The sequence below is a fragment of the Ischnura elegans genome, chromosome 4, assembly GCF_921293095.1.
Source record: "Ischnura elegans chromosome 4, ioIscEleg1.1, whole genome shotgun sequence".
Taxonomy (NCBI): Eukaryota; Metazoa; Arthropoda; class Insecta; order Odonata; family Coenagrionidae; genus Ischnura; species Ischnura elegans.
The window spans coordinates 25,981,608-26,005,377 of NC_060249.1; the positions used below are offsets into that span (position 1 = coordinate 25,981,608).

General features: G+C 36.9%; 1 protein-coding gene and 1 non-coding gene across 2 annotated transcripts in view; one reads left to right on the forward strand and one right to left on the reverse strand.

Moving 5' to 3' along the window:
- Window positions 1-23,770, reverse strand: part of LOC124157326 — a 104,122-nt gene that overhangs the window by 60,604 nt on the left and 19,748 nt on the right. The window lies entirely within an intron of this gene.
- Trnay-gua lies at window positions 8,023-8,112 on the forward strand. Its single transcript is given in 2 exon segments — window positions 8,023-8,059; window positions 8,077-8,112. It is a non-coding gene; the product is annotated as a tRNA-Tyr (tRNA).

The following is a 23,770-nucleotide window of genomic DNA, read 5'->3' on the forward strand; positions in this document are numbered from 1 at the left end:
TACCCACACACTAGCGCACACCTTGACTCACCACCTTCCACGTCACACCGTCCTGTGCAAAACTCTCACGCGATACCCCCACACAGCCGATAATTCCCCGAGGGCATTATGCCCCGAGTAACTTCGCCCTCTTCAAAGATATGGGTGGTGGGAAAGAATTTCGGAGGGTGGCATGGGGGAAAGGGATTCGCGTCCCTTCGCCTTTTTGCGTCACCAGCTCCGCTCAAACCCTACCTCTCCCCCCTTTCCGTTGTCCTCTGAGAGGTCAGGGAGACAACAATCTAACTCAGGCAATAGGCCTGACCCTATCTCTCTCCCTATCCGCACGACACGATTGCGCTTGTGTCCACGGTTATGCCTCGCTCCACGACTAAATCTTCATCCACGGTGTTTACTTAGCAAAGAGGTTTCAGGAGCTCAAGAATCATTTAAGTTGATTCAACTTTTTCCCGTATTGAGTAAAAACCTAACTTTCCAAATTAATATATTCATAAGGTGAATGATTCACGGCAATTATGAAAATTCACGAAACTGAAAAGAGCAATTGCGTAAATTTTCTGTTGATAAGCTATTATTTATGGTATAACTTGAGCAGCTGCACCAGTGGGATTTAGAATTTTATCCAGACCTGCTATCTTGTAAAACTTTCTACTTCATGTCCGCTATGAATAGGTCCGTTGCGTGTTGCTACTAAAAATTTTATTTTGCACATAACACATCACAGAATCAGCATAAATTTTACGCGATAAAATTAAGGATAATTTATACCTACCATATTTAATAAAACATATTAAACCCTCTGTTGAGTAAATGCTATACTTATACAAGTTGCTGGTAACTTATTCACATGTAAACATTACTTACACGGGCATAGTAGCTAGTAAATTGTTGACTCTATCATCAATCGCCTTCCCGATGGGATGTCAACCAAAGTTATACGGAAACCGAGGAAATGAAATAATTATTTTTGGCTATAAAATTAGGTGGAACAGTCTTGCTGGATACAATTGGTATTTCCAACTATTAAATCACTTCACTACGTCTAAACCGCATTAAATACTACAAATATGTATCAACTACCTTGAATGACTACTGCGAACATTTTTTTTTTTTAAGTTTCAATAATATATCTTCTGGAGGAAATTTGAAATGCAAAGTCACAGTACAATTACACCCATGATTTCTACGTAAATAACCTAAATGTTCCCCAATCCATATCCATTTTGTTTGGATGACCAGTCGCAAAATAATTTTTTGTGGTAACACGCATACGACCATTTCATACCAGATATGAAGTAGAAAATTTTCCATGATAAAAGGTCTGACTAAAATACGGAATCCCCACTGATACAGCTATTCAAATTGTATGATAAATTATAGCTTATTAACAAAAAAATACACAATTGCTCTTTTCGATTTCGTAAGTTTCAGAGAACAGTAGACTGTTTTTACGGTTCAAACACACCACATTAAAAACTGAAGAACCAAATTTAACATTAGATGCCATGAATTTTCTTAATTAGATACGCTCTAACTACTAATTATTCGCCACGTCAACCAATATTCTAAGAGAGAAGATTTGAAGAGACTGATAGTTTAGAGCTAAGGTTTATCTCAGACCAGGAAAAGTCAGTACAAGAAGGAGATAATACGACACAAATAATAGGAATTGGAAATTCAAAGACAAAAGTTACCAATAATAGTCATTAATATTTCTCAAATTGAGCTTGTTAATAAAAATATTCTTAAACCTCTCCTTCCTCGAAATAGTTCCTTTTAAAAATTTTTATTTTTATTTTAACTTCATGGCTAATTTTTGTGTGATTGCCCTTTTTCACTTTGCATTTCCAAAGAAGAAAATTAATGTTATAATTCAGCTGAATTTTGGTGTTATACATTTTAATAATAATAAAAAATCACTACCACAGCCATCAAATCATAATAATATAACTTATATCATAAACGAAGAAAACATTTGAAGAAGTGATTAATTGTTGGATTTGAAATGATAGTATAAAACGACTCCTTAAATAAGGGTCCTAAGAGTTTTTGATATTAAATTACAAAACAATAAAATGAAGTAAACGCAATTTACATTTGTTTTCTTTTCTATTATTTCCAGTTGGAATGAAGTACGAATATATAAAAATATGTAATGAAATCGTACACGAAAATAAAGCTGCCTCCTCTACCGAGAAATTTTCAATATTAAGTTATCTGCGTCTTTTGATAAATATCTTCAATATGTTTTTCGGAATTTAGAAGATATCGCTTGTCTATGTGCCGTAGGGTAATATAATTTTGTCTTTTACATAAATTCTTTGAGTTAAACCCAAGTCGTTTTCTTTGTGCATGGGTTGAATACTTCTGAGGCCTTTGGGGAGTGAAGATGAACGACAAGTTATAAAATAATTAAGTATTGTATTCTCTTTTGCGTGACTGACCTTAAAAGACATTCGAAGTATTCTATATACCTATGGCATACAACGCTTGGAAAGACTCAACTGGAGTGTATAATCACGTGCCGTTCTTTTCCTCAGTTTACGGGCACTTTTTTTTACTTTCCCCTTTTATGCCATAGCCCTTATAAAAAGGAAATAGCGTGATAGACCTTTCCCACTGCATGTACCTTAGCCACGGGATTTCTCAATAAAGAAAATATTAAACCCACCTGCTCTCCCTCATTCCAGTGAGGCTGTAGCTAAAGATTTTTTCGGCAGTACAGAACAGTATCATTGAAGATATTACATATATAATCACGATGAAGTTGATGGTTTGAGGTGTCACTTTATGGAATTTACTCATGAAGAATGAAAACTGAACTTTGGATATATATGTAGAAGCTCAATTTTCATTCATTATAAGCACGATGTCTACAAGTAGCTTCATTCCTTAATTTCAATTAATACTCTAAGAGAAAATATTTGAAAGAAGAGAAAGGTTTGGAGCTAAGTTCTGGCTAGGACTAGGAAAATGCAGTACAAGAAGGAGAAAACACGATAATAATAATAGGAATAGCAAATCCCAATTGTAAGTTGCAAAAAATATACGTTATAATTTTTATTTCTCAACATGGAGTTGCTAATTTAAATATTCTTAAACCTTTCCCCCCTTGAAAAGGCTGATTAATGAGAGAGGTATTCCGAAGTTTTTTATTTTAACTTTTGCCGCAAGATGCATTTGTATGATGCCCCCTCTTCACTTGCTTTTCCAAAGAATATGACTACAATACGGTGCGTTATATTAAAATTCAGCTTACTTTGGTAGTAATGCATTTTTATAACAAAAAACACTAACACAATCATCAAATCAAATCATGCATTTGATTCGATGAATACATACGAAAAATGATAAAAAAAAATAATCAAGAAACGTCTTACCTAAACTACACAACTGATTTTTTGTACGCTTCATATGGCATTCAAATTTTTCATCAGGCCATGTATACCTCAATGAATTACATCATGTTTAAAGCTCATTACGCAATTTTCTAAGTTTCACGGCAACCGATTGGTGCGACGTATCCCATCTGTGATAAATTTGATCGATTTTATGCTAATCTTTACAAGACCTCTTTATCATGTCCAGGGAATTGAGGCTCACCTTCATGAAGATAAGATCAAATTCATTCACAGTTACCATAGCATCAATATTAAGTTCGTTGGCCTTGCACGAGAGAAATTCAGAGGTGAAGGACATAAATTAAATGAAACAGTTAAAGCATATACAGTAATTAATCAATAACTTTCAGGAGGTTGTCTAACTGGACGAAAAGTTTTGCAGAAAAACTACACGTTTTTCTGACAGTAACTTAGCATTGATTAGACTGTTTTTCAATTTTTAAGTAAAAACCAAGGTAAGGATGCCTTGGTACTGTAATTACTAAATATTGTTAATTCAGGCGTTAAAGTATAGGAAAATTTGACTCAAAACTAACATTTTTATGCTGCTAAAAACATTGTCATGCATTTCCGGTCCCAAACAGAGTTTTCACGTAATAACTGCAAATATTGTTCCGTCTAATTCTAATTGTCTAATTTAGCAATATGCATATCTTCATTTATTGTTAAAACGCTACATTAAAAATAATGTTAACGGGTACGTTAGGATTTTCCTCGATACCAGCTCTCCAGTAAACTCAAATGAAAAAATGCGAAACTCAAAATGCGCATTTTTATATATTACAATGTAAATTTATATAAATAAATTCGGTATTGTTCTTAGCTTAAATACAGAAATAGAGAACCAATCGTTTATAATACTTATAGAGTGTTATGCTTTCCACCAACGTATTAAACCCCTTTAAAAATCTTTCTTAAATCATGAAATATTATTCATAATAAAAGTTAAAATAATTCATAAAGTTACCAATATTTTTATTTCTAAATTTCCCATTGATGATTTTAAAACCAATTTAACGTCTTCTTACACAGATTATCAATCCACACGCTCGAGCAAAAATACATATGTATAGTGAGGTGATATGTTAATGGCTAATGGCATCACTTTCACCCTGTATACTATCATGAAAGCAAAAGTATTCAAACAATATCATCTTAAGCAGCTTCGAATTACTTTCATTCCATGAAAAAAGTTCCGATATGGGCCTTTTTGTTTCAATTTGTAGTATGCTCTTCAATTATTCTTCCGTCAAATACCTTATGTCGACTACTTAAGAACAAATTTTACGAGTTTTATTTTCCAAGAGTTTAATCAGCGCGCTACTCCTAAGGGCATGTTTAGAATTTTTAGCGTGGGCTCCAAGAATGCTTATAAGCACCCCTCCCTTATAATATGAATTTTCTTATATGAATGATTATTAAGCATGTTTTTACATAATATTCATTAAAGCATTCTTCATTTTCCTTCATATTTCTGCAATTTAACCACCCTCAAGAATTAGATAAAATCAATTACTTACCCTATAATTTACAAATACGGAGAGAGGCTCTATCTAGTTGAAATCTAAATTAAAATTTAACGGCAATTTAAAAAAAAAATAGGTACTTTCATTTCACAAGCCGACCGCTTTCAATACATTTTGTATTATTTTCAGGATGATACAAAACCCTGAGGGTAATCTACAGTGCAGTCAAACCGGTAGCGAAGTGAAATTAAATTACTTGTGGAGTATTGCTAGTAAAATTAAATTTAACAGTTAATTTAGGAGATATATCGCTAAGCCAGAGCTAAGTTTCTAACCCAGAGCTGTTTATGGGAGAAATCAAATTTCAAGATTTTTCATTTTGAAAACTTGAAAATTTTACACTCAATGATAACTATCCTGGCAATTAAATATTTCGTCATTAAAATTTACTCTACAAAATATTATTTAGTTTATATATCTCCTAAATAGAGATGAAAGTTTAAATATTTTTGATGTTGCTTAGCAGCAATAATATTTCTTAGCCTGAACTAGATGTTTTGTGTTTTCAAGGCTACTTCTGCCACCGAACTTATGACGGCCACTTCCGACAAGCCTATGACTACACTTCATTAAGTTAAAATTAATTGCCGCCGGGGATCTAACCAAATTTTGGCGACCCTGCGTAAATGATGAAGCAATTGAGCGAATGAATGGATTTCCATCAAGTGACCAGGGTGAGGCAAAGAAACAAAGGTAGACCCCGCGAGAGGCCCAAACAACGCACGAACCAAATTGATGCCGTCCTTGCCCCAAATCGTATTCATAAGCGCAGAAATAGATGTCGAACGTGAGTGGAGGACATGGCGATAGTGTTTGTCCTTGCCTTTTTTAAAGCACGGCCGGGCATGGGTGGAGATTGGGGATGGCGGGAAAAAATTTATTCGTGAAGGTGGTGAGGGTGAAGGAGGCAAGAAAATTGGTTTCAAGCGGCTTGGAGGGTGAGATTGGAAGCAGCTTAAGCCTGGAAAATAAGGCGAGACTTCAGTTATCGGCCGCATCTTTATCATCAATGACTGGCCCTGGAAGTGTGGAAGCACATCGTTAAGACGACGCTAATGAGAAAAATGGCTGCCTCCGTCGTCACAGCCTTTCGAATATCCAACGTAATTTATGATGATGCCTCAGACTTGATGAATACCTCGATACCTTTTCAACCAAGTGAGAAAAATGGTTGGCACTGATTCACTGCGGCAGAGGTTATGTTAATTGAAAATTTATTCTGCATAAATCATAATTAAACTGCTTTGAGCATTTATTCGACAGAACTTTCGACCTTGAACAATATATCTCCCATTTACAAGACAATGATGTTTTTACAGTTTTTTATGTTCAGTATACAGCCAAAATTAAAACAAAAACTTACTCCTTCCTTTTTATGAACAGCTAATAATCAGCCTGTTACATGTAATACACACTAATCATGAAATAACACAATATCTGCCATATGATGTAATCACTTTCCAATCATAACGATATTTTTTTTCCTAATATATATTCAGTGACTATTAATGTAAATAAAATATTGGAAAACATACACGTATATGCCGAAAATGGATATTGATTCATTATCTTAACTCATAAATCACTATTTGGAGCATTTTTGTAGTTTAAAACTTAAACTGAGTCTCGGTTTTCAAAAATAGTAATTCAAAATCTAAGCCGAATTATTCATGAAAAGTGCTGAATATTTAAATTTTCTATTAAATTCCACGACATACTTGGGAAACGCCCCTGGTTACTATCATTTCTATAGTCTACAACCAAAATAATTGTGTGTGGCATTTATTTTTGCTTCACTAAAGAAGATTAAACGTGATATCTTTCAGTACCTAGATAAAAAAATTCGCAAATATTAGGTAAAAGAGAAGTAAGAACGTTGGGTGTTTCATGTTAACGTAAATGCCTAATTGACCTGAACCAATACGTTTCTTGAGCCTTATTCATTGTAGCTAGAAACATTAGGGTGATGGATTCCAGAGTGGGATTGGCCACAGGGTGTGAAAATTAAGCAACTTCAGCTCTGGCAACACTTCTGTAACAGTTACCTTGTCACATTTCAGGGTATATAGGGTTACTAAAATATTTTCAACCAATTTTCATTTCCAGCCAGTGTCTTCATCCCTCGCGGCCAATTCCACCCATGACGCTGGTACCCATAACCGGAGATTAGAGCATAGTAAAGGCTATATATAATTGGTAATTTCAGAGGAGATTTTTTCTCAGACGACGTGAAAAATACTCTTTGTTTACCGTCGTACCATGGTAGGCGTGAATACGAGAATAAAATAAAGGGAATAAATTGCAAAACCGCGGGATTTAAAATGCTATGCTTTTCTCATACTATTAATGATAGCGACGTTTTCTCCATTTAAAAAATAATGACGTCATTCGGTAGGACGACTCATGACATGTTTGTATTTTCCATTGTATCCATCTTTCTTGGATTTACCTCAGGAATTACTAACCGTTGAAAAGTTTTGCCCTTACATGAATGTGCTCGGATTTTTTGTTATTATGCGTATTATTTTTATCACCGTGTAAATCGTGTTGTGATATTGGGTCCTCTTGCAAATTATTGATTGGACATCCCCTGCCAAACACCCTTGAGGAGCCTCGCAGGGTATTATGAACAAGTAATTAGAAAACCGACCCATACTATATGCATTCAATTTCATTTTCCTCCTCAATATTCGCAGTGATTTGACAGTTTCCTTTGTCAATTTCTGCATTCATGCCCGGAGTCGACACATGCAAAAAGTGTTAAACCATAATTCTTGCTCATGAAATGGACTATCACCTCTTGCTATCGGTTCAAAGGAACGAACTGTGTTCGAAGGCAATGATTGACGAGGACTGCCGTCATCTCACGGTGACAACGAGAGTGTGTCCACAGATCAAATCAGGACGACAATTTGGTGTCCCAAGGCTGTGGAGGTCATGGTTCCCAACCGATAAAAATCTACCAAAGATTTCCATCGAAAATATAGAATGACTAACTGATTGGCCGCCTTATTGCGCCCAACTCTAGAACTGTTGCAGTTGACGGTAATAATATTCGTTCTACTACATTCATGAGAACCGCTTTAACATATACTCCTTCGGTAGTTCAGTTGGTAGAGCGGTGGACTGTAGAAGGAAACATTTCAGATATCCATAGGTCGCTGGTTCGAATCCGGCCCGAAGGATATTTTTTTATTGCCGGCCTCGGTGGAGGCGGGTTAAAAAGACCGCTAATCTGAGCGTCGCGGGTTCGAGCCCCGCAGAGGCATGTACCTCTATCCATGGCATAAGTATTTGTGCTTGTACAGATGTTAAGCGTAGAGATACTCGATAAAAAGGCCACTGCGGGCTGTTTTGATGGAAAAATAATAATAAATCGACTTTATTGGGCAAGATTGGGGTAAGATTGGGAACAGAAAGTCCCATCTTCCGTCTAACACCTAGAAGGTATGTGGAAATAGATAAATAAGTACGTGGACTAGAATGTCTAGGGTTCCAACCCGATACTCAATCACCTCGCTGATGGCGATTCCGCCAAAAAGTTCACCGAAAGTTTAGGATTCCGAACAAATTTGCCGCCTCATTGCGCTTATCTTTTGAACCGTTGTAGTACATGGTATCAATATTCGTTCTAATGGACTCATTAGAGTGACTACATTACGTACATCTTCGGTAGATCAGTTGGTAGAGCAGTAGACTAAAAAAAGGAAAAATTTCAAACATCCATAGGTCGCTGCTTCAAATCCTGCCCGAAGGATTATTTTTTTTTCCCGGCCACGGCCTCGAGCCCCGCCTTAGTATGTTACCTCTATCCAAGGCAATGGTAATTTTTCTTGTACATTTGTTAATTGTTGGGATACTGGATGAAATGCCATTTAGAGCTATTTAAATCTACGTACTAGCCCGCAATCCACCTCAATGGGGATAATTTGTACACAAGCCGTTAGCAAATACATAAGAAAACTCCGATTAAGTTCATTCTACGATTAAGTCCACCTAACATTCATTAAAGCCCTTCATTATTCGGAAGAAAAACGAACTCCCATACAATCCGTTTGGCAAAATACCTCTATTAATGTATCTTTTCTGTCGGACCTGTAAATATTTTGGATTTTCATATAATGTCCACCGTGTAACTCAGTAAGATATCTATTCTTAATTACTCAAGCAATATAGACCGAGCGCGCATCCTCTAAATCACTGAGGGCTCAAGCAGTTTTCGGGCTATTTTGAAATACATACGCACTAGAATGTGTAGGGTTGCATGTCCATCGAAAATTTCAATAGTTGGAAAATTAAACGTAGTAGTAAATGGTGACTTGCGGTTCATAGATTCAACAATGACTGCGTCCAGCTCATTCGACAGCTAAGAGACAAGAATTAACTTCCGACAAAAAACACCACACTGTAGCATGTTTACTCACTTAGGACTAACCACTAAGTGTTCCACATGTAAGCATTACCATTCAAACCACCTCTAGGTTGTTTACCCTTTCTGGAGTCAATAAAAATATATAACGCTAATAAAGTATAGAAAACGTACAGCCGTACATAGACAAATATGTTTATTAAGGCAATTCCATGAGATTCGGCAGTTAACAAAGCCTGGGGTTTGAAGGTTACAATTTAATATAAGTGATCCTCAGTGAGGTGGCATGAAAATCTTAAACCAATGCGTAGTACAGTCACAGAATGAGTTATAAACATATATATCACTCAATCACCTCGCTGATGGCAGAATAAAAGAAGTTTTCCCACCAACGAGTGACGCCAGTAAATTTGTTTTCCGCCGAGATTTCTTTGATACCAGTCAAAGACGAGCGCACATAAATCGTCCTTTAGAGCCGAAAATTTATACAACGGAAGGCCCACCACCTCCCGCGATTCCGCTACTTTTTCCCACGAGCCAAGAGCAAAGGGCCTCGACCTCTATTGTTCCTCAGGTCAGAGCCACTTCCATCAACCCAACCCCGTGCCTTCACCACCCACCCATTCATATTATTCAACCCTGCCACCGGCAAACATTCCGTTGTCACGGCAGCCTGCACTCGACGCACAAGGCATTTGCAATTTCTCACCGTAGAGAGCCTGACCAACAATTCCTGCTTCACACTTTGAATCAACCCGAAAGGTTTATGTAGGGTAGAACTCATCAAGGGTAGAACTCATCATGAACTAAACTACAGGTGAGGAAAATGACACATTCAGAGTAAAGTGGGACAATTTCCCTGGGACACCTCGCGTTTCTTTGTAGTAATTTTTGGATATCCGAAGGCTTCACCTGGGATTTGAAACCAGGACCCCGTCTGGCGCTCATGCTCAAAGATTTCTGATACATAAAAAACTTATGGGCTAAGTTGTATACTTTACCTCAATAATCATGTATAACTTCGGACTACATGATATAGTAAACCCCGATAATCAAAATAAACTCACGGTCGTTTTCATAGTCGTCACTTATACGTCTTCTTTAATATCGAAAATGAACGATTAAGTACAATTTCAGGCACCAAGGGACCCTTTTTCACCCGTTACCTATAGTATACAATGTATTTTCCTCCATTATGTTTACTAAATACTTAACAAAACATAATAAATTGATGTACATATATATTTTTAGGAATATTTTTATCCTATAAATATTGCATTGCATTGCATTTGCAAACTATTTAAACCATTTCAACGCCTTTTCGGTAAAACCGTGCCTGAGATTCGCCATATATGAAGATGTCTTGGTGGTGTAACCGGTAGCATGCCTGACCTTGATATCCGGGTTCGAATCTCGGTTGTGTCGAATATTTTTTCATGGGGAATTTCATCGCTGGTGTGTAAAACCAATTGAAACATACTCTCGATTCCACTTGAAAATATCTGTTAAAAGAAAACTAAATGGCCATTATACTGAAAAACCAAGATACAGTTAAAAATTCACGACCCATGGAAAAACTTCGTGTATTTTCCGATCCAAATAATGTTAGATTGTCTCAATTTCTGGTTCGACTAAATAGTAGTCAGCAAACAACTGACTCAAATTGACATAATTTTTTACATTAAATGTAAAGAGTGTTTTTAATTTTCATTTTTAAGTAAAAATTTACCGAATCCTCAGAAAAAGCAGGAAGATAGGACAGTGAATTTTAATATGAAAATACATAGTCACAATCTTCAGTAGGTGGAGTTTAGCTACTTGGAAGGATTATTATGGTAGGGCGAAAGTAGTGTTGAAGATATCAGGAAGGGAGTTGCGAAGCGTCTGATGTGGGGATCGTCGTGTAAAAGTGAAAAAAAAGAGGCAAGTGAAGAGTCTGATAAGTAGCGGATTGCTTCTCTAAATTCTAACATAAAAAAAAGTTGAAAAACCACAAACTGAAAATTTTATCAAAATCTTTGAAGAGCTCTTGCACTTTGAAAATAAGGAATTGCTACAGCAGCATTCTTCATTTCTTTTATTTTCTGTGCTGCCCCCAGTTACGGGACACCACCCCACTACATGGGACACCTTTGCTTTCTAATGCCTGTACCGTCATAAAAATTAACTTACCCTAACTTGGGACAGTTCAGTAGGTTTTGTATTCACATTTAACAGTAATAATTTAACAATTATAATTCAGGGGGTAATAAAAATTTTAATACGAAAAATTACTTTTTTGTTTATTTCACGTGTAAACTGAAGAACTTACCAAAATTTTATCTAACATTATGAAGCATTGTTTTCATCAAAGTAGCCGACCTAAAGAAGTAAAATGTCCCTTTTTTCCCAAGTTAGGTCCCTGTCCTAAGTATGGGCTACTAACTGTACTGAAACCTGCTGCGGAGAGAGTAAAAGGGAAGACTGGAAATATTTTAAATTCGGGTTTAGAGAAAAATCGGTAGGGTGAAATGGATGGAGAGAATAAAGATCGATGAAATGGACAAGGAGAGAGGAATAGTCTAAAGGAGGTAAGTACCTTTAAGACGTAGGTGGTGAATGGATCGAGTACTTCTACAAGTTGGGAATATAATGAGCCACGTTAGAATAACGTAAATCATTGGATATAAGGCAAGCGGAGATGAGGGAAAAATAAAATGAACTTTACAAATTGATTGAAGAGAGAAAAAAATTAAAATTAATTTAAGAGAAAAGTTCCAATTAGGAGGGACAAGCCGGAGTAATTCGCAACATGCTTCGTGTAAGCATAGCGTAATCGGTAGAATGAATTTACATTATATTCTGCGAGCCACCTCAACGGTGTTTGGGAGGGGTTGACCAATCACCAGTATGCAAGACTATCCCCACCACACAGCACACAGTTACAAAAATATTACGAATATGAACACATTCCTACAAAGGTTAAAAAAAAACTTCCAACGGTTAGTACTTACTATTGCTAATCCATGCAAGTTTACGAAAATGGAAGAAAAAAAATATACAATGAGTCGGCCTAGCGAATGACGTCATTAATTTCATTGATCCATACACCATTGCTATCCTTAATAATACGTGGAAATAATGACATTTTGACATTTTAATTTTCTTTATTTTACAGTGCATTTCCTATATTTTCTTTTCGTGATCTCGTCTACCATAGCACGATGATAAACGAAGGATATTTTTCACGTCGTATGATAAAAAAAATCCTCTCAAAATTTACAACGTAAACTGGTCTGTGCGCTCCTGTAAAGATTAGCCTTTAGGTTAGAAGCATAACCATTGCGGTATGCAACTTTTAAAAGAAACAGCACGCAAAAAAGCCGTACTAAAAAAGGCCGTCTACAATATATGAGATGACAATAAAACCAACTTTGTTTTAATCCGTTGATTTCGGTGGAAAAAACTCTTTGGGTCCTGATGGTTACGAGATGGCGTCGATACTAGTGGTATCGAATAAAACTCAGTGAATTAAAACATAGCTGCTGTTAGAATAATAAATAATAATATTAATGATAAACTTACAAGTAGAACTACAAATGTCTCAAATTTTCAACTTTCGCATAAAAATTAAGGAGATTTAAGTAACTTCAGTGGTTAGCACCAGTGTGGAAGCTACCATCCTTAAGTTACAATGCAATGCTAGTCACAAAAAAATATTAAATATTCTTATACTATAAATATGTCATTATATAAGACACGTGGCAAAAGAAACATATCATGTGAAGAAAATGAAAGTACAATACAACGCAAATGCCTTGAAAATATCATCCACAAGGTCACGCCTGGAAATATTGCGTTCTTCTAGAATGCATACATACAGCTGGGGCCCTAACATAATCAATGATGTTATACGTCGTAAGATATTTTTCTCCCGCAGCGTTTGATACGCACCTCCAATTCACTCTCCCTCTCGTCACTGTGGCCCTCCCATTCACAATAGACCACCCCTCCATTCAACCCCCGGGCCACACCCACCCCCACCACACAACCCCTCCCCAATCATCTTCTCCTCGGCGTCAGGCACGACCAAGAACCGTGGAGGTGACCTTGAAATTCCACCACCAGATACCCCTATTGAGACTCGTGATAAAAACCTGGTAGGTGGGCATTCGAAATGAGGTGCTGACGATGAACGATGAAGATAAAATAGATCAACCGAGTAAGTAATGAGTAAGTGCTAATAAGAGTGGGAGAAAAGAGAATTCTTATAAAAACCTTAAGGAGAAGAAGACTTGGTTGGCCAAATTATGAGGCATTATGGCCAGACGAAAACAATCGTAGAGGGACATATGGAAGGGAAGGAGGGCAAGGGAAGGTCCCGAATGAGATACTTCGGACAGGTTATAAAGGATGTTTAAGAGAAGAAATACGTCGCTATGGAAAGGCCAGTGGATAGGAGAGAGGAATGGAGAGCTGCGACGAACCAACCTTAGGATTGTTGTCTAATCATGATGATGAGGTAAGCAAGTGGAAAAATGCCACTGATTGGCAGCACATAGGAGGAATCCGGCTACAGCAGATATCATGCAGAGAATTGCTTTAGCAAAGGGGGCGTTCTTGACAAGAGCTTATGAGAGAATCGTTATTCACTACGAGGTGTTTTCAGAAAATTAAGGTAATTTTATTTTTTTATAAAAATATTTATTAATTCATCCACATTAATATCGTCTCCTTCAAAATGAGTGTGGGCTGAAAATTTTCGGGCTCATAAAACAGCCACCTTAGCCAGCCAACCACAGCTAACCTTAGCCACTGCCACGGAAAAAGTAAACAATGAATAAACCACATAGTAAGAATATACTTACTCTATGATACAACTGAAATTTTTATCCTAATGTCTCAGAGGCATCTACGCCAAAATAAATAAAAAACTTAATACAATTTCTCCCAAAACTCGCGAGAAATTTAAATGGCTAACTACTCCCAGTATCACAAAGGAGGATTATTTTTTTAATCACTCCACGCATGAAATTAGCCATCAGCGGAAATGAGAATAAATTAAAAATATTCATTACTACAGGGCTTTTATTGAGGTTGAGATTAACAACCAAATATTAATGTAAAGCACAATGAAATATACCACCCATACTTCCCATCCAAATAGCTCCACAAAACTATTTCCACCCCTTGTCACTCTCTTTCTAACGGTTGTAATTTTTAGTGAAACGTTATTCATTGTAAACTAAGCTGCGTCAAACCGATCTTAGAATTGTCGACTAATGTTGATGAGGTGGGCAAGCACTTGAGCATGTGGAGTAATTCAACTAATTGGGCAGCACACAACAGGAAAACGCAGCAATAGAGATATCAGGAAGAGAATTGTGTTATAATAGGAGGCGTTATTGAACAGGAAGGAGCTTACGAGGGGGTCGTCATATACTTCGAGGAGTGTTATTCTTGATTTTTTCACTATCTGACGTTATCTTTTATGCACTCACAAATAACTGATTTCCTTAGGACGACTTCAAAGTCGTATACATTAGCTGGTGGCATACCTCAATATAAGACTACGAATTGGTTGCTCCATAATTAGGCTGGGATTCTGGCTAAAGAAGCCTGAGTTTAAAAGGACTATTTATCGTTTAATGCAATTTTCGCATTACAACTGATCCTTACTACTTGCGCTACAATATGAGCACACCCAATGTGATAGAGCACTGCATGAAATACGTAATTTTGTACGCAGTCACGATTGCCGATCAGGTATGCTACTAATCCACTGTCGGAGAATAAACCATAATTTGTCGCTGCTCCGCGACGGGCGTTTTCCGAAGCACCGTATGAAACAAGTAGCTCTGTACGCCGTCACGCGCACGGGTGCAAAGTATATAAACCAAAGATGAAAAATAATAACAAAAATCATTTGGCTTAGCCTGGATTCAAACTCGGACACCTATTTCGGTTAACCTAGTCTAAGATTCGACTAAGATGTAATGTTAGGTTCATTCCCGGATAACAATAGCAGTAAAGACTTCTCGGGTTTTGCCCCGGGTCAGGTTCTCCATGACTCCTTCCAACATTTAAATGAATAACTCGCCCATCGTCTTCAGGGATTCAGTAATTCGATTTCTGGATTCCTGAATCCCTGAAGACGATGTACGAGTTGCGTATTGAAACGTTGGAGGGAGACATAGGGGACCTTACCCGGTGAAAAACCCAAGAAATCATTACTGCTATAATGAGATGGCTTGGTGATGTAACTGGAAGACCCTCCCTATCAATCGGCAGATCGTATTTCGAACCTCGGCTAAGCCAATTTATTTTTTCATGGCGAATTTCGTAATTGGAGTGTATTACCCTGTAATACAATTGGGTGGGATCATGACTGAATAACATTCAAAACCTCGAGCTCGACGCCATTGCAAACAGGGTAATGAACTATGGTAACACTCAAGTGTATAGCCGAATCAATTCTTAAATCGGTAATGTTTCCGACTGGAAAAGGGTGAACTGATTAATATACGATGAGAACACGATTAATATACGATTAGAACACGATTAATATCTCCCTTTAACATTTTGCTAACGCTTACGTTTCTCAAGTGAAGTCCATTTGCGCTACAATGGTCGAGTATTTCCAACAGGTCAAGGCCTCCATTACGGCCGACGTTTCAATAGTCAGGTACTCCGTCGTCATCAGGATAGGGCAACCCCAATCCCTCTGCCCGGGCGGCGATGGATGATTCGCCCATTGAAACATCGGTAGTACTAAAGTCCTTGACCCGTTGGGACTAGAATTAATATCCCTAACTGCACTCCTGAGTATCTATCAGATTTCCTATCCAGTTTCCTCACCTCTGTACAATCAAAAAACATGCAATTAAACGACAACGACAAAATTTAACTTAAATTATACCTAATTGGAAGTTTAAAATTAAATAAAGGGGTAATTTTTGGGGATAAAAGTATGCATTATCACGATCGCTCGTTTCCATTAATAAGAAAAATGACGAAATTTTTGTTGTTTTATCATTTTAAAATTGTTTAAAAACTACTTTTACCATCGCACTGGCCCTTTTCCAAAGCTCTTGCCTTAGCATATTCTACACTTTATTCTCCATTCCGTTAAAACATATTGATTTAAATGAAATTAATTCCATTTAGAAAGTTTCTCTCCTAAATCTTCTTTTACATGCCAATTTTATAAACCGCTTCTCGTATAATAGCCGATAATAGCAAAGAAAATGAATGTATGACTGAATACAACATGATTAGCGTTGCCACTACTAATCTCCTTGGTTCCCAACCTCCACATTGCTAAAACGTTTTTGTTATGTAGTTTATTCCCGTGCATATGTTACAAATTCCATTTTGGCCCTCAATCGGACAATAATTCCTTTTTTTAGGTGAAAATATTCTTTTAAAAATCAAGCATAGTAAGTACAACTTAAAGGACCGTAGATATTATTTTATTATATTTAAATAAATGTTGTTTAATTACGAAATAATTCGATGTATCTTCTGAGCTGCATTGTCATACTGGCTAAATGGCATATTTGCATTGTAGAAAAAGAGATTCAAAAGAGATTTCCAAATAAACAGAAGACAGAGTTATATGATATTCCGCATGTTTATAAATTATAAATTCCGTAAAATCACTTACCAATGATACACGAGATAGTGATTTGCTCGCTATATGTTGAACTCTATGAAGAATCAACGTAAAACGGGAAAACTCCAAGAGATGGTGGCAGTTTTCTATGTCTTTATAACACGTTTTCCTTCCTAGATACATCGCCAAAAGTGCAAATAAATATGTGGAGGTGTCTAATGCTAGCCTGGTTGAATGGTGTATCGCGCGAGATACATTGGCCAATATTAGGTTGTGGGCGAGTTTTAACGGCTATTCCAGGTATTATAACCGGGTTTGGCACGGCAAATTAAACTTTACACGGTAATTCATGTTGCTACCACTTTTGTTCTCTCCTCCTATTCTATGTTGAGTCATTTACGAAACAGACGGACGGGTAATCTAGAACCTCGGTAGTTCAGATTTCTGACTCATTTAAGTTTCAGTTAGAGTTAGTACATTAGAATCTAACTTCGACTTAAAAGTTATTAAAAGTTAAAGTAACGTCCGATAAAACAATTTAAATAATAACATATTTACCCAAATTCTTGTCACTCTTGTCAATGGGTTCCTGCTCATCAAAAAAAAGTATTACCGGAGCGTAATATCGCTTGTGGAAGTATTTTTACGAGATATATTTCCCTCCAAAAACGTGAGGAGACGGTGGTGGAAATCTCAGAATTTGGCGAATCGATTTGAGTTGGGACTCCAGGGGCGCAGCTATGAATGAAGGCCGGGGGGGGGGGGGGTTCAGGTGCAACTAACACTTACGGGTGTGGGGTATTGCATACCCACCAGGGTAAGCAGGAATTGCGGGGGCCCTCCACCAGAAAATTTTTAAGAAGAACTCAATAAGAGCATATTTTACGCGAGTTAAGGGTCTGACAGGTAAACGGTCTACTCATATTCTAGATAAAGAGCAACATACAGCAATTACCAAACGAAATATTCTCTTTATTTAAATGTGAAAATATTAATAAGCTACATTTAAAATAATAATCGTTCAAAATTGTGAGTTTTATGGCTTTCTGAGGGATATTTGATACATCTTATCACTATTCTATAAGAAATACTGATCCATAAAAGTAAAATGGATAAAACTAAAAATTTCTCTGAGCTCTGGGGGGGGGGGTTTATCCCCCAAAACCGCCCCCTCGCTGCGCCACTGTGGGACTCAACTTATCAACTGTGGAATATAGTCTCAGCGAGAAAAGATACTCAATCTCCATTGTATTCGGGATTTCTCCATTGATTATTTCTGTTGCTATTGTGTTTTGATTCCATATTCCAATGTGCAAAATCTTATTAATCGTCATTCCTAATTACATTTTAGTCAGTTCTTTCAGAACAGTCAATTTCAGAGTCCCATTATTTGCAGTTGCGTTAAGGAGTATAGCTAAATTTCATTCTTTTTTAAGATTATGAAATCTTTACTTCTCTGCCTGAGGAACCTATTCCAGAATATGACTCAATATTGGGTCTTCATGGCAACTTGGTGATACAAATCTCAGACTCACGTTAGGATTGAGTTGGAGCTGGTATTGTATGAATTAACTTAACTCACTTCAGGTATAGAGTTTTCGTGGCAAAATATACAAATTAATACATTTACCAAACAGCTTGTCACTTGTTGTATCCTTCTCATCAAAAACCAGCATTACTGGAACACAGTTTCACACGAAGACATATTTTTATGAGGGTTATTTCAATTGTAAAACATTGAGACGTCGGTGGAAATACATCTCGTTACTTATTCACTCAACTAATGTTTAGACACAATTGTGGAGTATAGTTTGTGCGAGCATTGGGACTAAAGTGAGGTCTGATAATACCAAATTGGCAACCCAGTCGAGTTTCAGTCAAGACTTGAATAAAGTCCTGGAATGTGGCCTTAAGTTTTCCCCCGACACCTTCTGCCCTTGATTTAATCTCGGCAGACATTGGCCCATCTGCGCCTCGGGCGCGGTGGGACAGTGAGGCATGGCGAATGAATGTCTCGCCCATTTATCTGCTGAAGTCCAAATGTTCACAGTTTTCTTCGGCCTCCCCGCGTAGCTAAGAGACTGTGAGCGCCTTATCATCACCACCCCATCCTCACAAACAAACCACACGTTTCGCCCTCCTGCGGCCACAATCACCTCCGACCATCCCCTTTCCGCTTCCACCCACCTGGACTTGGGAACTTCCTCCCCGTTATGTCTTCCTCCCCAACATCCTTCCGTTCTCCACCTCTGACCCTCAAACCAGTCTCTCAGCCCTACGATCAACGCGAATAAATTTCAATCTTCGTCATTCATCGAAAACTAGCAATACTAGAGTACAATATCCCTCGTGAAAGTGTTTTTACGAGAAATACTTCTTTTCAAAATCGTGAGAAGAAGATGGCGGACATCTAATCACCAAGCTCCTTGTTCACTCATTGTTTTTAGTTTTACTTTTTTGAATCTGGACGTCAGATGGCAGTAGGGAACAATCCGAGACTAATGTGATCGTTGTATTGCATGACTGCTTACGACGGATATTTGAAGTTTGCAGAGAAGAAATATCTTTTTGATAAATGGATAAAGGGAATATTTTTGTCCCTAGATGCTCGGGCTATAGGCTATGGAGCTACAAAAAACAGACAAAGTTTTCGGAGTGAAGGCTTAAGTTTGTTCATGGCATTTTCATGCAAGTACCTCGTAGTATTTGACGATTACATCTTCGTTGCTGGTATTTTAAAGTAGGTATTGATAAAATTTCATTTATAGAGGCATAATTATAGTGTAAGTATCTATCTGATGAGGAAGTCATCATTTAAATCGGTTAATGCGATTATAATGTATTTTAACCCTAGTGCGACTAGCATTAATGTCAATCTGACATAGCCACAATTTGAGTCTTAGCTGGCCGCATATATTATTTGTTGGAATTCAAAAAATTATGAACTATGAAATGTACGATATAAGTCATAGGGGTTTAAATTGGTAAAATAAAAATCCACTCATTTGCATTCGAATATAAATATAGTTAATTCAATAAAATATAGAGAAGTGGATACTTTAATAACCGATTCCCATTGAAGTTTTCGAAGTTTGAAGTTTCCCTAGTTATATTTTTAGCTCTTGACCTTTTTTATATATTTGAATTTGAATATAAGTCTTGAGGTTTGGGTCATTAATAATAAAACTTATTTGCCGACGGTTCGAAAATTTATTCGATTCAAGGATTGCTACATGAAAAAATGAGATGTACAACAAATACAAAAGTATATAATTTGGATATTTTTTGCCCTTTAAGATTAATGTGTAATACTTGACTACTTTTGTATTCATTGTACCTCTCATCTTTTCATACAATAAGCCTTGAAAATGGAAAATAAATTTCCGAAACCGTCGGAAAATGTTTTTCTTTTTATTAATTACCTAATCTTAAAGAGTTCTTACAGAGTATTTCATTAAATAGTAATTATTGAGTTGAAAAGATTTAAGTTTCGTAGAATATATCACTAATTAAAAAAATAACAACGAAAGCCTTTCCTTCATACCTCTTGCTATAAAAATTGTCTGAAATTTTTTTCATTTCAACAAAAATAACTAATGAGAACCCCAAAAAAAATAAAACATTTGACTAGATAACATATAATTATAACAGCATATTAGAGTACTAGTTATCACGGGAGACCAAAAATAAAAATAATATTCCACTCTATCGTATTGTAAATCATTATTCCAACACGATTGTCTTGTCAGGCAATCTCTACATCCATTTATCGGATTTTTCCACATAACTCATCTTTTCCAATTCAAATCCGATAAAATGGACGGATAGGGTGATAAATGAGGAGGTACATGGAGGAAAATGAGAAGAAAGGACCAAATGGATCGCTGAACGCCAAAGAAGAAACGGTGGATTGGTCACAACATGAGATACAGCAGCTCACATGGGAAACATAACTGGAGAAAAAATTAATGGAAAATTTCAAGGGACAATTACTGAAGAAACTTCTAGAAGGGTAAACCGGGGAATAATACCTTCACTGGGGTAAAGGAACTAGCTTAGTATTAGGATAAATGGAGGGTTTGCAATATACCAATTTTCTTACATATTCGTAAAAAAAATCTCTCAACGTTACCAAGATCTCACATAAATTACCGCTGATTTCGGCTTCCATTTGTGATTTAATGTGGCAATCAATATCGTGCAGAGTGTTTTCTTCAAAGCCGTGCTCTAAGGTCCTTCAACGTCATAAAGTCAATCTTCGCAGCTTGCTCGCGCGATCGCCAGTTTGCGTCGCGTGATCAAGAGTTTCCCCAGGGGTCGATTTTCGCAGTCATTGGACTTGTGCGGAATAATTAATGCTGCGAAGCAAACATCCATAGTCCAGAGGGTATGATAGTGGGATGGATTTCGGAATTTGGCTCAGTTTGAATGTTTGCATTGGAGGGGATTCGACGAGAGGGATACAACCTTGTGCCAACAGCATCTAGAAAAAAATTAAGCCTGATTCTCGACAAGCAACGTGATGGCGCGAATACGAGCATGGCATTTTACAATCGGCACACGAGTTTTCAAATGAGTTAACAACAGAATATCTTCACGATGGAAACTAGACACTTTTCATTGAATTATAATTAGATTTTTTTATTCTTTTCAATAGTCATTTACAATATCTGAGACGGTAGAAGCACGACAGATATTGTGCATCGAATAGCCTAAGCTAAGGTGGCGTTCATGGCAAAGAGGCCGCTACTATTTTCAAAGAGCATAACACATAAGGCATAACGTGAAAAAATGGGGAGGGCAGAAGTTTTGTGAAGCTAATATGTTTCAGAAGTTTTGGGAAAAGGGATCGCAATAGAATACAGGCTTTCAAGACCTGGCACTGGATGAGGATTCTGACGATAAAATGGACGGATATGGGGAGATGAGTACGAAAAGACAGGACACAATATATCGCTAAAGGCCAAAGAAGAAACGATGGATAAGAAACTTCGTGAGGCCACACAGTCTTGTGATATCATAATTGAAAGAAGTATTGGCGTAAATTTTACCAGAGGAAGACCAAGGGACAAGTATCTAGAACAGATCATGAAGGATAGAGGGAAGAAGTGGTTAGGGAGGTAAAAGAACTAGTTTGCGATAAGAAGAAATGATATATTCAATCATAGGACTACAATGCTATGCATTTACAGCGTATTGGAAGACTCGTTAGTCTGAGAGACCATACTTACAAATAATAATACAAAGCTTTATCCTGATGTTTATCACTATTTCAACGATATCCCTCTTTCAGGCTACCTCTATATCCATTTATTGGGTGATTTACATGAAACCTTCTTTTTCAATTCTTATCGTTGACGTGGCTTCTTACATACCCACAAACAAAATCTCGAACATTTCGTAAATATCACATCAAACATTCGAAGACAATGATGAAACAATGATGTCATTAAATCGCCATGGCAGCAGATGTTTTATCCCATCCAGAAGTTTTATTGTATAGTACCATCAATTTACGAAGCTTTCCCGAATAGAAATGACGTCAGTGAATCTCCATAGCAACGGAAATTTTATCAAAAAAGCCCTATAATGCTTCGTCAACTTTACGTCTTACTCGACGTAAATGGCCTTGGCCAATGGCCACCCTTGATTAGGCTTTAAGTTTCAAACCTTTTAGCCACCCCTACTTCCCCATCACACTGTCTACTCCACATACACGACAGGTATTGTAGTAAAACAATCAATAGAAGATGTTGGGAGTGAAGAATATTGATCAGATATCTCTCTACTTAAATCAAAGGTCTCTCGAAAGGGCTTTAGGAAAAGAAAAAATATTAAACATGAATATAAAAAAGAGTGTGAATAATATTTTTCCTAAAATATATTATTAAAGGGATTTTTACTGTGAATAAATAAAAGCTAGGCTTAGTTTACCTTCGTTGAGGGGTCGGGTTAGTGTGGTGGCTAGAATGCACGCTTCCAACCCTGTGGATACGGGTTCAAACCCCGGTGATGGCGGAGATTTTTTACAGAATCCCCGATCACTCTATGGAAGATGGGACGAAAAGCCGCGTTCCTCTTGTGGCCGTTCGTTAAGATTAGGCTAATGGTCGGTTTATAGAAAAAAAAACTAGAGATATAAACATTAGTTTTTAAAGTCTACCGGGACTAGCCGCGGTGATAACTTTTCCCGGTCAAGGCGAATGATATTTTATCTGTGGATCTTTCGCAAAAATAAACATTAACTAGTATTAACATTAGTTTTTAAAGTATACCGGGACTAGCCGCGGTCATAACTTTTCCCGGTCAAGACGAATGATTTTTTCTCTGTGGATCTTTCGTAAAAATAAACATTAACTAGTATTAAATAAAAATATAGCTTTACAATTTGAGGGCGTTCATAGACAAATGGACGGTGCAATCGAAGCCTTCCATTAAGAGCAGGCTAAATTCTATACTCGGTTTTTCTTCGCCCTTTTTCACTACACTTCCCTCATGATGCAAATAAGTTCAAATATTGGTCGCCACTCCAAATACCATACCAATTAACTTAGTTCCCTCTTTATTGGAGCATACCTATGAACCTAATTCTCTCAGAAAGTTTGAGAAAAATAGAAGCATAGTGATGAAATCCGATGTTTAAGAAATACTAGACATCAGCCTAATTGAACGTTTTGAAAAGAAAAAGCGCGCTAAAATTTGGAGAAACTCAGGAAGACTATATGTACAGGATTTACTAGTCCAGGATCACGAGAGGAAAAAGCAAGGGAACTTCATAATTTAATATTCGTGGGAAAAAATATAAGATGAAAAATAAGAAGTTATTTATGAAAGAGTCAATTAAAGGCATACGCTTTTCTTCGTTTAGCACAGGATACTT